The 16,287-nt window shown below is 47.2% G+C and overlaps 1 protein-coding gene and 1 non-coding gene across 2 annotated transcripts in view; both read right to left on the bottom strand.

The window, feature by feature from the left end:
• The window catches only part of DGLUCY (D-glutamate cyclase), a 164,550-nt gene that overhangs the window by 126,991 nt on the left and 21,272 nt on the right, over positions 1 to 16,287 (bottom strand). The gene's annotated exons all lie outside the window — the stretch shown is intronic.
• Positions 5,602 to 5,663, bottom strand: LOC115930641 (U7 small nuclear RNA). Its single transcript, XR_004067261.1, has one exon. It is a non-coding gene; the product is annotated as a U7 small nuclear RNA (small nuclear RNA).

The following is a 16,287-nucleotide window of genomic DNA, read 5'->3' as shown; positions in this document are numbered from 1 at the left end:
AATGTACACACTGAAACCTTGGTAGGTGCAGAAGTCGGAGGAACAAGCCAGGGGGTGGGCAGGGGAAGGCGCTCAGCTGAACATGGGCCTAAGTGCGAGAGTGGACCCCGACACTCTAAGGGCAGACAAGCCTCTCTGGAGAACTGTGCTGTGGTCAGTCCCCAGGCAATTTCAAGAAAAGTCACAACCTGTATAGCTGTACAAACTCCTCCATCCGTCACTGACTTGGCCGCAGGAGGAGTCACCAGTGAGAGGGTCGCACTCCCCAATTTTCAATAATGCATCTCCCTACTGGTTCTTCCTTCCCACCCCCGGCCCTGAGATGGAGTCTCGCTCTGTCACCCAGGCTGGAGTGCAGTGGCACAATCTTGGCTCACTGCAACCTCTGCCTCCCAGCTTCAAGCAATCAAGCGATTCTCCTGCCTCAGCCTCCCAAGTAGCTGGGATTATAGGTGCGCATCACCACACCTGGCTAATTTTTGTATTTTTAGTAGAAACGGGGTTTTGCCATGTTGGCCAGGTTGGTCTCGAACTCCTGACCTCAGGTGATCTGCCTGCCTCAGCCTCCCAAAGTGCCACCACGCCCAGCCTCCCTACTGGTTCAATTGGCCACTTGTGCAATACAAAGTGAGGAGATGACAAAGACCCCCACCTATCTCAAAACATTCCCACTACCAAATACTAGCATCTGAAATCCTTGTCATTCCTTTGAGTTATACCATTATCCCCAGAGGCCATGAGTGAAATTCTTGTTATAGGGGATTGGAAGTGGGTGGAAGGGCACTAGCACCTGGCTCAGGTCAGCAAGACTTTACCTTGGAAAGCAGGGGCTGGACTCTGCGTGCGGTGGGACACTGAAGATGTGAGCTTTGGATTGAGGCAGTGATGGTCTAGATGACAAAGATATAGAAGATGTGTTTTGGGGAAAGTGGGCCCAGACGGAAAGCTGGGGAGGGAGGGATGGGCCAACGGAGAGTACCACTGAAGAGGTGTATAAAGGAGAGCTGCCATTTTTCTCCCCCCATTTGCAGAGTCTTCTTCCACTCCATCTCTCTCTTCCCATCCCACACTATAAATAATTGCAAGTCTTTGTTCTTTGCCTTGGGAATAGCTTCTCCAGCTGTTGCCACATTTCTGAACCGAATAAAGCATCTCTTTTGAAATCCACAAAAGAAACAGATTGAACTATGGTGTATTCTTTTTAAGAGGCTTGACTCTACCAGGGAAAAAAAGCTCCCTTACCAAAGAAAGAACATGGAGTGCATGTCATAGCCACTTGCCTTCACGTGTAAAGATGCGGTGACAAGCACCCTTATTCTTAGCCACTGGCCTTGTGGCAGGAAGCGAGCCAGGCAAGGACAGGGCACAGGCAGAGTGGCAGCCTCTGCCGACCCTGAGAACCAGCCTCCTCCTCCCTCCTGGTGCCCCTAGGAATCAGCATATCCCAACCATGACTCCTAGAAGTTCTTCAGGAACAGGTGGACTAATTTCTCAGCAATAGTCACTGTTTTTGTGATATGAAGGAAAGCGGTTCTAGAAGGCAGGACCGCTGAGGAAGGACATCTGCTCTGCTGCTGCTAAGAAGAAAAGCAAGCGGGCACATGGTCTGCTTTCAGGGGCAAATGAACAGGGGGGCAGGCGGAATTTCTCATGGGTGCTGTCTCATGACCAGAGGAGACGGCTAGAGTTTTGTGTGGCTAGGAGAGGTGACCAGCTGCTGGAGGGCAGCTGTTGCTTTAGATCATCCATGCCTGGACCCAGAGCGAGCAGGTTCCATTCATCACAGCTTGTGTTGGATCCTTTTACAAAGTGGTATATCCTTAATATAGATGTCCACAGGCTGATGACAGCCCTGTCTCATGAGATCATGGCTTGAGTTCTCACTCCAGGCCTGAAGACTTTTTTTTTTTTTTGAGAGAGAGTTTTGCTCTTGTCACCCAGGCTAGGGTGCAATGGCGAGATCTTGGCTCACTGCAACCTCTACTTTCCAGGTTCAAGTGATTCTCCTGCCTCAGCCTCCCGAGTAGCTGGGATTACAGGTGCCCATCACCACACCCAGTTAATTTCTGTATTTTTAGTAGAGATGGGGTTTCACCATGTTGGCCAGACTGGTCTCGAACTCCTGACCTCAGCCTCCCAAAGTGCTGGGATTATAGGAGTGAGCCATCGTGCCTGACCCAGGCCTGAAGACATTCTGAAGCACTCCCATCCATGTCTACAGGCTCCCAGCTTCTGTCTGCATGGTCACCTCTGCCTCTGGGATCCTGTTTCCGCATGGGCTGTAGTCGCTTTTTTTTTTTTTTTTTTTTTTTGGGACAGAGTCTCGCTCGGTCGCCCAGGCTAGAGTGCAGTGGCATGATCTTGGCTCACTGCAACCTCCACCTCCCGGGTTCAAGCGATTATCCTGCCTCAGCCTCCTGAGTAGCTGGGATTACAGGCACCTGCCACCGCACCCGGCTAATTTTTGTATTTTTAGTAGAGACAGGGTTTCACCATATTGGCTAGGCTGGTCTCGAACTCCTGACCTCATGATTCACCCACCTCAGCCTCCCAAAGTGCTGGGATTACAGGCGTGAGCTACCGTGCCCAGCCTGTAGTTGCTCTTCTTGACTTTTGTTGTAAATTGTGGTAAAATGCACATAATATAAGATGCACTCGTTTTCAAGCGTACAATTTAGTGGTATTAAGTATCTGCATAGTGTTGGGCAACTATCAGCATTATCTAGTTCCAGAACTTTTCATCACCCCACATGGAAACCCTATACCTGTTAAGCAGTCACTTCTCATTCCCCAGATCCAGTCCCTGCAACCACTGATCTGCCTCCTCCCTCTATGGCATCACCTGTTTGGAACATTTCATGTAAATGGAACCATACAAGATGTGACCTTTTGTGACTGGCTTCTCTCACTTGGCATAATGGTCTTCTGTTCGTTTGTTTGTTTGTTTTGTTGCTCTGTCACCCAGGCTAGAGTGCAGTGGCTCCATCTCAGCTCACTGTGACCTCCGTCTCCTGGGTTCAAGCAATTCTCATGCCTCAGCCTCCCAAGAAGCTGGGATTACAGGCATGCACCAACACAACTGGCTCATTTTTGTATTTTTAGTAGAGATAGGGTTTTGCCATGTTGGCCAGCTGGTCTCAAACTCCTGGTCTCAAGCAATCCACCCACCTTGGCCTCAAGCAATCTACCCACTTTGGCTTCCCAAAGCGCTGGGATTACAGGCATGAACCACCATGCCCAGCTAGCATAATGTTTTGAGGTTCATTCATATTGCTGCATGGATCAGTCTTCAATTCCTTTTTATAGCTAGATAATATTCCATTTCATGGATCTACCACATTTCGTTTCTCTGCTGGTGCTGTTTTGTACCTCATCTACCCAAATATAAAACCTGCATTTCCATTTCCACAACAACCCCTGCTCACAGTTTCCTCATGGGGATAATGATACTTCATCACATCCTGTAAGGGTTAAATAATACACAACAGGTAAAGCGACCAAAAGCACCTAGCAACTAGTGCTCAATAATATATTATTAATTATTATATCATCATTATAGTCATTATGCAGTCATTATGATCATATAAATTCCTCCAACCTCTTGTTTTCTGTTGTATCTATTCATTTGTTTCACAAATTATCTTTTTTTTTTTTTTTTTTGAGACTGAGTTTCACTCTGTGGCCCAGGCTGGAGTGCAGTGGCACGATCTTGGCTCACTGCAACCTTTGTCTCCCGGATTCAAGTGAGTCTCCTGCCTCAGCCTCCCGAGTAGCTGGGACCATAGGCGCCCGCCACCATGCTTGGCTAATTTTTGTATTTTTAGTAGAGATAGGGTTTCACCATGTTGGCCAGGCTGGTCTTGAACTCCTGACCTCAGGTGATCCACCTGCCTCGGCCTCCCAAAATGGTGAGATTACAGGTGTTAGGCACTGCACTTGGCCAACAAAATATCTTAAATGCAATTATGGTTGGATAGCCGCAGAGAGATGTCTGGATTAGGTACTTGCAAGGATTATGTTGAATTGCATACTCCTTTGGTTCCCAATCTGGGGCCATGAAGCCATGAGATCTCTATTATACCGTTACAGCAAGGAGTTCATGAACCACAACTGCAGCAAGCATTTTCTAGCACTCAGTGGCTACCCCTTCTCTCCCACACATACAGGCACTACTGTTTCTCAAATGTGTGCAGTCTCTGTTGAGAATGAATAAAAGATAAGTCATATAAAAGCCTTTATCATCAAGTGTCTTCTCAATCTAACCAATACTCAAGATACCACTTTTCTCATAGGGAGATCTTCATATTTGAGATTAGAACCCACTAGCATACAGCAACACTAAAAGAAACCAAAACAATTCAACTCAGTATGGAAATCAAATGATTAACAAGAGTTTATTGAACACCTACTACAAGTTTGGTACTATTCTAAGCACCATGGTGGGGGAGTGTGGATATGAATATGCAGAAGATAGTTTCTGTCCTGCACACTCTGTAATTGGGAAGAGCAGCTGTAGGCCAGTACAGTAGTCAAGAATGTGTCAGCATAAGATCAAGCGTTAAATTAGTGCTATGGCTAATACATGAAATTAACATGGGCTGAAGTCATCAGGAAAGGCTCCAAGGAAGAGTCTGGCTTGAAGCATAGGCATGTTTTTAAAGGGGCAGGGAGCTCCAGGTAGGTAGAGGCAGGAATGAGAAAGGAATCTTAGAGTATAGATATTGGCCTGCGTGGAGTCAAGGGTTTGATTTGGAAGACATGGTCAATTTCCGTGAGTAGGACATCAGAGGACAGAGCCCTAGAGGTGCAAGGATGACTGAGGGGCAGTCAAAAGCCACTGATGTTTTAGAGCAGAGGAGGGTTGAAGGAAGGCCATGTCCCAAAATGCTCAGCCTGGCTGAGGCAGGAGAGTCTGTGTTCAGGGGACTTGGGTATGTTCATTCCAGGATACAGTCATTAAAGGGACTCCATAAGGGATGGAACAGGGGTCTCTGTACTTAGACTGATCTCTTACGACAGCACCTGGGCGTCTTTGCCCTCTATACCAACTATCTTCTGCCCCAAACATGCACATGTGAATTGTCCAGACAGGCTATGGACCTTTGTCCAGTTGTCAGAACTTTTTGCATTATTTCCAGGTTCAGGAAAAGGCATATGCCCTCTGAGAACAGACAAATGGACAGAAGTTTTTATTTTTCATTTTATTTTTATTTCGTTTATTTATTTATTTATTTTTGTCGCCCAGGCTGGAGTGCAGTGGCGTGATCTAGGCTCACTGCAACCTCTGCCACCCAGGTTCAAGCAATTCTCCTGCCTCAGCCTCCCAAGTAGCTGGGATTACAGGCACCTGCCACCGCGCCTGGCTAAGTTTTGTAGTTTTTAGTAAAGATGGGGTTTTACCATGTTGCCCAGGCTTGTCTTGAACTCCGGAGCTCAAGCGACCCACCCACCTCGGCCTCCCAAAGTGTTGAGATTACAGGCGTGAGCCACTGCGTCCGGCCGGAATTTTTTTTTAGTGGGGGCTTTTCAGAAGAGGAATTTATGGAGAGGAATGTATTGTATTATATATTGTATTGTATGGTATTGTATTGTATTTTTATTTGGGGCTTTTCAGTAAAGACCAGAAAACCTGCTAGACAAATTGTAAAAGAGTTGTAACACTGGACGGGTAATTTGTCAAGCTGGCTTAACAGATGTCTTCCCACCCTCAACACTCCTTAAAGCAATAGCCCTTCAGGGGTAAAGTCCATGCTGACCACACCTTCCTCCCTCTCTTGCAGAGGGCAAAGGGTAGAAGACCAAGAGGCTGAGGTGTTTGGAGAAGCCAGGGAAATGGGTGGATTCGCCCTGCAGGATGCAGCCTCTGAGCTGTAGGATGCTCACCCCCAGTCACCCTGGAAGATGGAGCCATCCCCACCCTCCCTGTGCACATTTGCTGGGAGTTTGACAGGGACAGTGGAGACGGAACAGCCAAGGCTCCACCAGATGTCTTAGGCATCTTCCTCAGTGTCTCCTCCTTCCCATCAGTCCTGGAGAACCTACCTGTGACCAAATAGGGTCAGAGGGGAGCTGGATCATGTACCCCAAGGCCACCAGTGGACTTTCCTGACATCAACAAGCTCCTGCTAGTGGCTCTTAGTTTGCTAACCAGGACAGAGCTCCCCTAGAGCCATGGCAGGAGGCAGAGCATCCCTGCCCTTCATGACCAAACGCTGCCCGACCCTCAGGAACTCCCTGTTGTTTTCAGCCCAGATGAGGAAGGATGCTTATGGCCAAAGTCATGCAGGAGGCTGGGAGAAGGTTTTAAAAACTCACAGAGGATGTAGCTTGTGGGGCAGTGGCATCTAAAACAAAAAAAAAGAAACAGAGTATATGGAGGCAAATTCACTGTCATTCAACAGGTACCCTCACCATTCCTTTTTCTGGCTGAGGTCCAGGGAGAGTAAGTGGTCCTCACCGAGATCCATGACTGGGATGGAAGCCAGTTTACTTCCTCATCTGTGGGCTTTCCCCCGTAAGAACCTGATGTAATTTCGGACCCTGTCTGGAACAAGGTGTTTTCTTCCTTATGGCGGTGCAATGAAAGCGTGCTCAGCCAGCGAGGAGAGAGGAATGGGTTTTAGGGCAGGTGTTTCTGCAGCCGCCAGCCAGATACCTGCACAGTCAGATGTTTCCTCCTTCGTCAGGGCCCCATTTGTGCACCTCAGTAGAGGTGGACAGATTGTCCCATGATTGGATCAGTGGGTTGTATGTAGGGTGCATAGAGGTTTTGGCTTGTATGAGACCATTCTGGGTTACATCTGTTGTCCCAGAGTAATTACTAATAACGTCCCTTTTCATTCTTTTCTTTTTAAAAATTTTATTTTTAATTTTTGTGGGTACATAGTAGATGACCCTTTTCATGCTTTTTTTTTTTTTTTTTTTTTTTTTTTTTTTTTTTTTTGAGACGGAGTCTCACTCTGTCGCCCAGGCTGGAGTGTAGTGGCGTGATCTCGGCTCACTGCAAGCTCTGCCTCCAGGGTTCAAGTGATTCTCCTGCATCAGCCTCCCAAGTAGCTGGGATTATAGGCGTGCGCCACTATGCCTGGTTAATTTTTGTGTTTTTAGTAGAGATGGGATTTCACATATTGGCCAGGCTGGTCTCAAACTCCTGATCTCAGGTGATCCGCTCGCCTCGGCCTCCCAAAGTGCTGGGATTACAGGTGCAAGCTACTGTGCCCGGCCACCCCTTTCATTCTTCAAATGTCTTAGTTTCGACAATAAATTGCTTGGTCACCCTAGTTTATAAGGCGACAGACTTACATAAAGCACGCAAAGCTGCTTAAGCCAAGAGAGGGTTTTATTGCCAGAACTACAGGAAAGTCGGACATGATGAGAACCAGAGACTCCCCCGAGGGGTCCCTCACCGTCTCTCCTGCTTCTTTCTGCCCTGTGGCTCTAGTTGCCTTTTCTCTCTGCACAGTCACCCTTTTCTTCCTGACAGAGCTGCCACCGGCTCCTGAGTTGGACATTTGGCAGTTTCCATCATCAAAAGAACGCTGACTTTCTCAGCTGCAATCCGCCAAAAATATCCAGGAAGAAACTTACTGTCCCATGGTGGGCAGGAGGGCAAGATGTTTCCAGAACCTTGCAGCTGTCTAGGGAACCATGATGAGAATGGAGGAAGAGGCAGTTTTTAGAAGGGGCAACTGGTGCGGAATGGACAATTCCTTCAGTGTCTGGTACAATCAGCATCAAATATTTATTGAGTGGGCCCTGTGGCATTGATCTAACCATTAGCTTGTTAAATGTGTACCAGACCAAAGTCTATTCCCCTTTAGTCTCCACAGAGAGGTGCCATTCATCCTGGGGACAGAGCTGGCCTTGGAACAGAAGAAAGGAACTTCCTTGCTTGGGAGGGCGGGGTCCCCAAGGAAAGATAGATGCTGCTTCCCAGAATACATGTGGCTTCAGGTTGGCAGCCTTCCGTCCCTGGGGGTGACTCTGGGTGTGTACACATGTCTGTGTTCACAGGGTCTGAAATGGCTCCGGGCCAGTAGGCCAAGGCACTGAGAGTTGAGGTCACCGTGGCCTGCAGCAACCCCTGCTTAGGGGGACCCTATGGAAAAGGGTCCTCTTCTCCCCTCTGTCCCTGACCACAACCCCTATCTCTGTCCTGAAAGCACTTTCTTCCTTGGACAAGCTCTGCCCAGGCTCTGAGATCTCACCAGAGGCACTGCTGACAGCAACAGCAATAATAACAGCAGAGAACAAGACACTGAGGGGGACTCATCGGCTTCTCTGATTTTTTTATCTCTAATAGGTAGAAGCTCTAGGACTGTCCTAGTGACTGAGTAGAACCCTGTGGTTGTGGAACTTATCATGGAAGACTTCTTTCCAAGAAGGAAAGAAAAGTATTCTTATAATTGTGGGGTGGAAGCTCCGAATCACATTCAAACTGTCTTATTATGTAACCCCCAGGGAGGTGAAGCAAAACATGATGCTTTATATCACTATTTATTTCCCTTTTCACATATCTTTTACTGTAAATTCCTTGAGGTCAGGGTCACTGTTTTCTAATTCCTTGGAGCTCCAAAACTGGACAAAGCACTTTGCACATATACTGACTTCTCTACATTTACTTGCAATTTCCAATGGGGTCCTCTTCTCCCTGGCTCCCAGCTCACCTTCTCTGCCTGGAACATCTTCCTCTGACCCTTTGCCTGCCCAGCTCTTCCTCCTCCTTGGAGACTCCCCTCTGCTTTCACCTCCCCAAGATGCCTCCTCTGACCTACTGCTGGGTTAGAGGCTCCATCCCTGGGCTGTCTCATTGTAGCTGGCTACAGGTCTGTCTTCCCCATGTTAGAAAAGCATTTCTTGTTCCCCGGTGCAGTAAAGAAATAGCACTTGAACATAAATTTAATTTCCTTAGCAAGGACATTTTTACTTTCTGCAGAAGGGGTACACTTGCCAGTAGTTTTGTCACGAGAGTACACTGAACAAAGGAGACAGGGTCATTTATAACCTGACGCGTCCACCCTACTGCTGTGTCCAGTTTCCATTGGCTGGAATGGGACCTCAGATCCTGTATCTGTCCTGATTGGCTGGCAACTTAGAACTTTTTAAAAAAGGCAAAGGCAGAGGAGAACAAAGGAAGGAGGAAGTAACTTGTGGAATGTTGAGAAAGGTAAAAACACCTTCAAATAAGGAAGAGGAACAGGCTATGACCTAATGCTTGCTTGGACCAGTATAAGCATGCCAGGGCAAATATTTAAGCTAAATTGTGGGAGCTAAGAACATAAAGTACATTGATTTCTTTATTACGGCTAGCAAATACTTAAGAATGTTAGCACACGTCTTTGAATAAATTTTGCTTCTAAGAGAAGTTACTATTTATTTCTAATTAGATGGGGAGGAAAGTCTTTGAAGAGGAACCTCTACTTTACTTTATACACCCATCAGACAGAGGGGTTCTGTAGGGCAACACAATTCCTGGCACGCAATAGGTGATCAATAAATATTTTTTGAATGGACAAAGATGATTTTGTAAGCAGTGTCTGATTCGATTCTAGGCACAGAGAAGATGAATAAGATATTTGTTGAGTCCTTTGAACTTTTGGGGGGCTCGACTTTTTTAGTCTGTGGAGACCAGGGAACAAGACCAGCTGACATCAATCTTGTGGCAAACTTCTAGACTCTGTTCACCTCTGACTTTCAAAGGTGGGTCCCATGAACTGCAGCCACCTGCAGGTGCAGCCCTGATTTGGACCCTGCAGTCAGTCCTGTCCTTGTCCTGGGGAAATTTAGGGAAGTCTACAGCCTGGGCAACATGGTGAAACCCCATCTCTACCAAAAATACAAAAAATTAGCCAGGTGTGGTGGTGTGCACTTGTGGTTTCAAACTTGGGAGGTTGAGGCAGGAGAATGGCTTGAGCCTCAGAGGTGGAGGTTGCAGTGAGCTGAGATCGAGCCATTGCACTCTAGCCTGGGTGACAGAGTGAAACTCTGTCTCAAAATTAATTAATTAAATTAAAAAATAAAACATAAAAAGTGTTTATTGAGTGTCTAGCCCTCAAAGCTCACCTGATCTGATAGAGAATCTGAACAGGTACAAAATACAGTCAGCCCTCTATATCTGTGGGTTCCACCTCTGTGGATTCAACCAACTGTGGAGCAAAATTATTCAGAAAAAAAAATTGAAAGGTTGTGTCTTTACTGAACATGTACAGGCTTTTTTTCTTGTCATTATTCCCTAAATGATACAGTGTAACAATGGTCTATATAGCATTTACATTGTATTCGATATTATAAGTAATCTAGAAATGACTTAAAGTATACAGGAGGATGTGCATAGGTCACATACAAATACTACGTCATATCTTGTAAGGCAGCAGTTCCCAATTTTTTTGGCACCAGGGTCAAGTTTCACGGAAGACCATTTTTCCATGGACCAGGCAGGGGGTCGGGGATGGTTTGGGGATAATTGAAGTGCATTATATTTATTGTGCACTTTATTTCTATTATTATCACATTGTAATATATAACGAAATAATTATATTCACCATAATATAGAATCAGTGGGAGCCCTGACCTTGCTTTCCTGCAACTAGACAGTTCCATCTTGGGGTGATGGGAGAAAGTGACAGATCATCAGGCATTAGATTCTCATAAGGAGCACAAAACCTAGATCCCTCACATGCGCAGTTCACAATAGGGTTCATGCTCCCCTGAGAATCTAATGCCACCACTGGGGCTGACAGGAGGCAGAGCTCAGGTGATGGGGAGTGACTGTAAACACAGATTGCTTGCTGCTCACCTCCTGTTGTGCAGCCCAGTTCCTAAGAGGCCACAAACTGGTACCAGTACTGGTACATGGCCTGGGGGTTGGGAACCCCTGTTATGAGGGACTTGAGCAGGGCCAGGCATGGTGGCTCATGCCTGTAATCCCAGCACTTTGGGAGGCCAAGGCAGGTGGATCACCTAAGGTCAGGAGTTCGAGACCAGCCTGGGCAACATGGTGAAACCCCATCTCTACTAAAAATACAAAATTAGCCAGGTATCGTGGTGCACGCCTGTGATCCCAGCTACTTGGGAGGCTGAGGAAGGAGAATCGCTTGAACCCGGGAGGTGGAGGTTGCAGTGAGCCAAGATCGTGCCACTGCACTCCAGCCTGGGGAATAGAGTGAGACTCCGTCACACACATACTAAAAAAAAAAACAAAAAAACAAAAAAACAAAAAAAACAAAGGAACTTGAGCATTCGTGGATTTTGGTATCTGCAAGGGGTCCTGGCACCAATCTTCCATGGATACTGAGGGACAACTGTACCGACTCATAAGAGCTATGGACACAGTGCTGTGGGACCTAGGGGAGGCGAAAAAGATGTGGGGGGTATGGAGAACGTGGCACAGCCCAGGAGGGGCCTTTGAGTTGGCCCTTGAAGAGAGCAGGAGTTTCCCAGGCAGAGGTCAGGAGTGAGGACCCACATGGGCAAAGGCACTAAGGGATGAGGTTTACTTGTTTAGCGGAGAGAGCAATCAACAGCTCTCTTAACTTTTTTTTTTTTTTTTTTTTGAGACAGGGTTTTGCTCTGTTACCCAGGCTAGAGTACAGTGGTGTGAACATGGCTCACTGAAGCCTCAGCCTCCTGGGTTCAAGCAATCCTCCTACCTCAGCCTCCAGAGTAGCAGGAACCACAAGTGCACACCACCATGCTAGGCTAATTTTAAACATTTTTGTAGAGATGGGGTCTTGCCCTGTTGCCCAGGCTGGTCTTGAACTCCTGGACTCAGACTATATTACTGTTTTGCCCTTCCAAAGTGTGGGATTACAGGCACGAGCCACCATGCCCACCCTCTTTTAACTTTGAAAAATCACACCACCACCACCCTCCCTTGATAAACACAAAATCTCAGGCTCTCCTTTAACAATTTTGACACACAAAAATAAGCATCATGAGTACAAAACAGAAGTGCAGGCAGGAGAAGGCATTGCTTTGCTTCCAATCTGCACATCCTTACACCCACTTCAAGTCCAATGTATCTCCCCAGGGGTGCCTCTCTCCTCCTCCATGCTGGAAGTCAGTCCACTAGTTGGAGTGGAGCAGACCAAAGCTAAGAATTATAGAGAGGAAAGCACCCTGGTGAGATTCAGGAGGAACATTTGGTGACAGGGTGGGCTAGAGATTGGTTTAGACTGAGCAGTTACCACCACTGTAATTGCTTTAGGGCTTGAACGTTAGTGCTAGGGGGTGGGAGGGATGGAGAAGAAGAGATGCATAAGAGACAGATGGGCTGGGCATGGTGGCTCATCCCTGTAATCCCAGCACTTTGGGTGGCCAAGATGGGGGGGTCACTTGAGGTGAGGAGATCAAGACCAGCTTGACCAACATGGTGAAACCTCATCTCTACCAAAAATATAAAAAATTAGCCGAGCATGGTGGTGGGTGCCTGTAGTTCCAGCTACTCGGGAGGCTGAGGCACGAAAATCTCTTGAACCCAGGAGGTGGAGGTTGCAGTGAGCCGAGATCGGGCCACTGCAATCCAGCCTGGGTGACAGAGCAAGACTCCATCTCAAAAAAAAAAAAAAAAAAGAGAGACAGATGATGGTGGAGAGAACTGCTAATGCTTGGAATTGAATAGATGGGGGGCATCCAGGAGCTCAGGCCTTGGCCCAGGCAGCACCCCTCATTCATTCAACAACATCTATTGCCAGCTCTACTGCGTGCCGGAGACTATGCTAAGCACTGAGGACACAGCAAGAACAGGACAGAGAAACTCCCTACTTCCCAAAGGAGGAAGACCACCAGCAGCAACGAAGAAAATACACAGATGAACAAGATCATTTTGGATAGTGATCTATGCTATGAAGCCATTAAAGCAGAGAATGGAGATGAGATGAAGAGTAATAGGGGTGGGGTGGACAGAGGGAAGCTACATTAGATTGGGGGCCATGAAAGTGACTCCAAGAAGTGACAGCCAAGCTGAACCCTGAATGGTGCTTTAGCAATGAGCCATGGAAGATCTAGAGGCCCCGAGGTGGAAACACATATTTCTGACACATTATTAAAAAAAAAACCAGAAAAACATTGCTGGCTTCTCTGCTCTCAAGTTGACACAAAAGCAACAAATGCCTGAATCCCCTAGGAAGGAACTTCAAGGAATGTATTCTCTTGCTGCTGCTTCTCTTGCTTGCTGACAGTAGGACATCTGGGTCAGGCGTGGAGACTCGCTCTTTTACGGATCGTTCTCTCTGTTTTTTTTTTTTTGTTTTTTTTTTGAGACGGAATCTCTCTCTGTCACCCAGGCTTGGAGTGGAGTGGCACGATCTCAGCTCACTGCAAACCCTGCCTCCCAGGTTCCAGCAATTCTCCCACCTCAGCCTCCCAAGTAGCTGGGATTACAGGCATGCACCATCATGCCCAGCTAATTTTAGCATTTTTAGTATAAATGGTGTTTCACCATGTTGGCCAGGCTGGTCTCGAACTCCTGACCTCAGGTGATCCACTTGCCTTGGCCTCCCAAAGTGCTGGGATTACAGACGTGAGCCACTGCGCCCAGCCTTCTCTCTTTGTTCTTTAAGTGGGAGGCAGACCCCTACCTCCGATGTGGTGGAGATATTAAGTGTGCTTAGGGCAGGCCACAAATGTGGCTCTTTTCCCTGCACTATTCCCAACATGTAGGCATAGGGTTGCAAGTTGGGGCAGGGCATGCAATGCCTGTAGATCTTTCTGAGATGTAAACTCTGATGGTCATGATGGCTTATACCTGTAACCTCAGCCTTTTTAGAGGCCAAGGCAGGAGGATTACTTGAGCTCAGGAGTTTGAGACCCACCTGGGCAACATAGTGAGACCCCCATCTCTACCAAAAAAATTTTACAAATCAACCAAGCATAGTCGCGCATGACTGTAATCCCAGCTACTCAGGAGGCTGAGGCAGGAGGATTGCTTGAGCCCAGGAGGTCGAGGCTGCAGTGAGTTGTGATCACACCACTGTACTCCAACTTGGGTGACAGAGCAAGGCCTTGTCTCAAAAAATAAAACAAAACAAAAAAAGATGTGCAACCTACATATCTAACACATTTACCAAAGGCCTGTGATAATGAAGCTGATACCAACAGGAACTTCATGAGGATCCTTCAGCCTGCCTTTAATCATTTTCCAACACTGAAAGGAAGAGGCTTGCAATTAATTGTCATCTTCAAACTTCTAACAGCTGGCTTCAACCTTACAGAACATGATAAGGATTGGGAAATGTCCAATTATAAGAATCACCACCTCTGTAAGTTGAGAGCAAGCCATGTACTCATAAGAATTGCTGGGCCGGGCGCGGTGGCTCACGCCTGTAATCCCAGCACTTTGGGAGGCCGAGGCGGGCGGATCACAAGGTCAAGAGATCAAGACCATCCTGGCTAACATGGTGAAACCCCGTCTCCACTAAAAAATACAAAAAATTAGCCGGGCATGGTGGCGGGTGCCTGTAGTCCCAGCTACTCGGGAGGCTGAGGCAGGAGAATGGAGTGAACCCGGGAGGCGGAGCTTGCAGTGAGCAGAGATCGCCCCACTGCCCTCCAGCCTGGGCGAAAGAGCGAGACTCCGTCTCAAAAAAAAAAAAGAATTGCTGGTATTCCTGGTATTGAGATGAGGTGGACTTTGTTCTCAACAATGTTCCTGAAGTAATCACAATAATAAGCTTCACGTGGCTGTTTCGATAAGGCCTCCAAACACAAGCCCAAGAGCAACAGAGTCAAAGCGAAGACATTTGGTTAAAATGGTGGTCAGAACATCATACTGGCTACACTTGGGTCAGGTACCTCTTTCATGGGAAGTGGGGGGTGTGGCTCACTTTTTATCTTGGAATTCCTCCCAAATAAGAAAGGGTGTTGCATGCAGTCAAACTGACAAATACACTCTACATGCTCTATCACCATTTCCTTTTTCTTTGCTTTTCCAAATGTTACCCAGCTATAGCGGGCTGAATAATATGCCCCCAATCTCCAACTCCAAAAGATGTCCACATCCTAATCCCCAGAGCCTGTGAATATGTTACTTTAAGTGATGAAATTGAGGACCTTGAGGTGGCTTTATTATCTTCGATTTTCTGGGTGGGCCCAATGTAATCATGAAGATCCTTATAAGTGGGACGACAGGAGGGTCAAAGAGGAGAGAGGAGATGTGACGACAGAAACAGAGGCTGGAGAGGCCAGGAGTGGTGGCACGCACCTGTGATCCCAGCTACTTGGGAGGCCAAGGCAGGAGAATCGCTTGAACATGGGAGGTGGAGGTTGCATGGGCTGAGATGGTGCCACTGCACTCCAGCCTGGGTGACGGAGTGAGACTCTGTCTGAGAAAAATAATAATAAATAAATAAAATAAAAATAAAGAAACAGAGGCTGGAGAGATGGCCTTTGAAGATAGAGAAAGGAGCCACAAGGCAAGGAGTGCAGACAGCCTTTGGAATATGAAAAGGGCAAGGAAGCAGTCTCCCCTAGAGCCTCCAAATAAGAACACAGGCCTACCGATGCCTCGATCTTAGCCCATAAGACCCATTTTGGACTTCTGACTTCCAGAACTACAAGACGTCTTAAGCCACTTGTAGTAATTTATTTGCAACAGCAGTAGGAAACTAATATACCTGCTAAAATATCACCCTTTGGAAAGGTCATGCTGGCCCTGGCCTGTGGCCCTCAAGGTTTGTTCCCGTCAATGAATCCCTATTACTTATGATGAAGTCATTTGAAATTTAGTACCGTATTGCTGTGGGATGTGCCTCCTGTTTTTTCTTGAACATTTCTCTCAGCTTAGTTAACGTGGCACTTGTACTTGTTTGTGTAGAACACAGATAGGGCTTACTCATTATTATTCTCTTAATACATGCTTTTGGTTTTTGTGTTTTTTTTTTTTTTTTTTTGAGACGGAGTCTCGCTCTGTCGCCCAGGCTGGAGCGCAGTGGCGCGATCTTGGCTCACTGCAAGCTCCGCCTCCCGGGTTCACGCCATTCTCCTGCCTCAGCCTCCCCAGCAGCTGGGACTACAGGCGCATGCCGCCATGCCCAGCTAATTTTTTGTATTTTTAGTAGAGACAGGGTTTCGTCACGTTGGCCAGGTGGTCTCGAACTCCTGACCTCAGGTGACCACCGGCCTCGGCCTCCCAAAGTGCTGGGATTACAGGTGTGAGCCACCGTGCCCGGCCAATACATGCTTTTGAATAAATGAATGAAGAGGAGCTCTTTTTCTAGACTTCCTTGCTTTTTCTCAAAGGACTGGATGTTGCACAACGCACACAAAAGGCAGTCATATTTGTTGAAGATT

Source organism: Gorilla gorilla, chromosome 15 (assembly GCF_029281585.2).
Source record: "Gorilla gorilla gorilla isolate KB3781 chromosome 15, NHGRI_mGorGor1-v2.1_pri, whole genome shotgun sequence".
NCBI lineage: Eukaryota > Metazoa > Chordata > Mammalia > Primates > Hominidae > Gorilla > Gorilla gorilla.
Note: the sequence above shows the minus strand (reverse complement) of the source record. Positions and strands in the feature narration are given on the sequence as shown.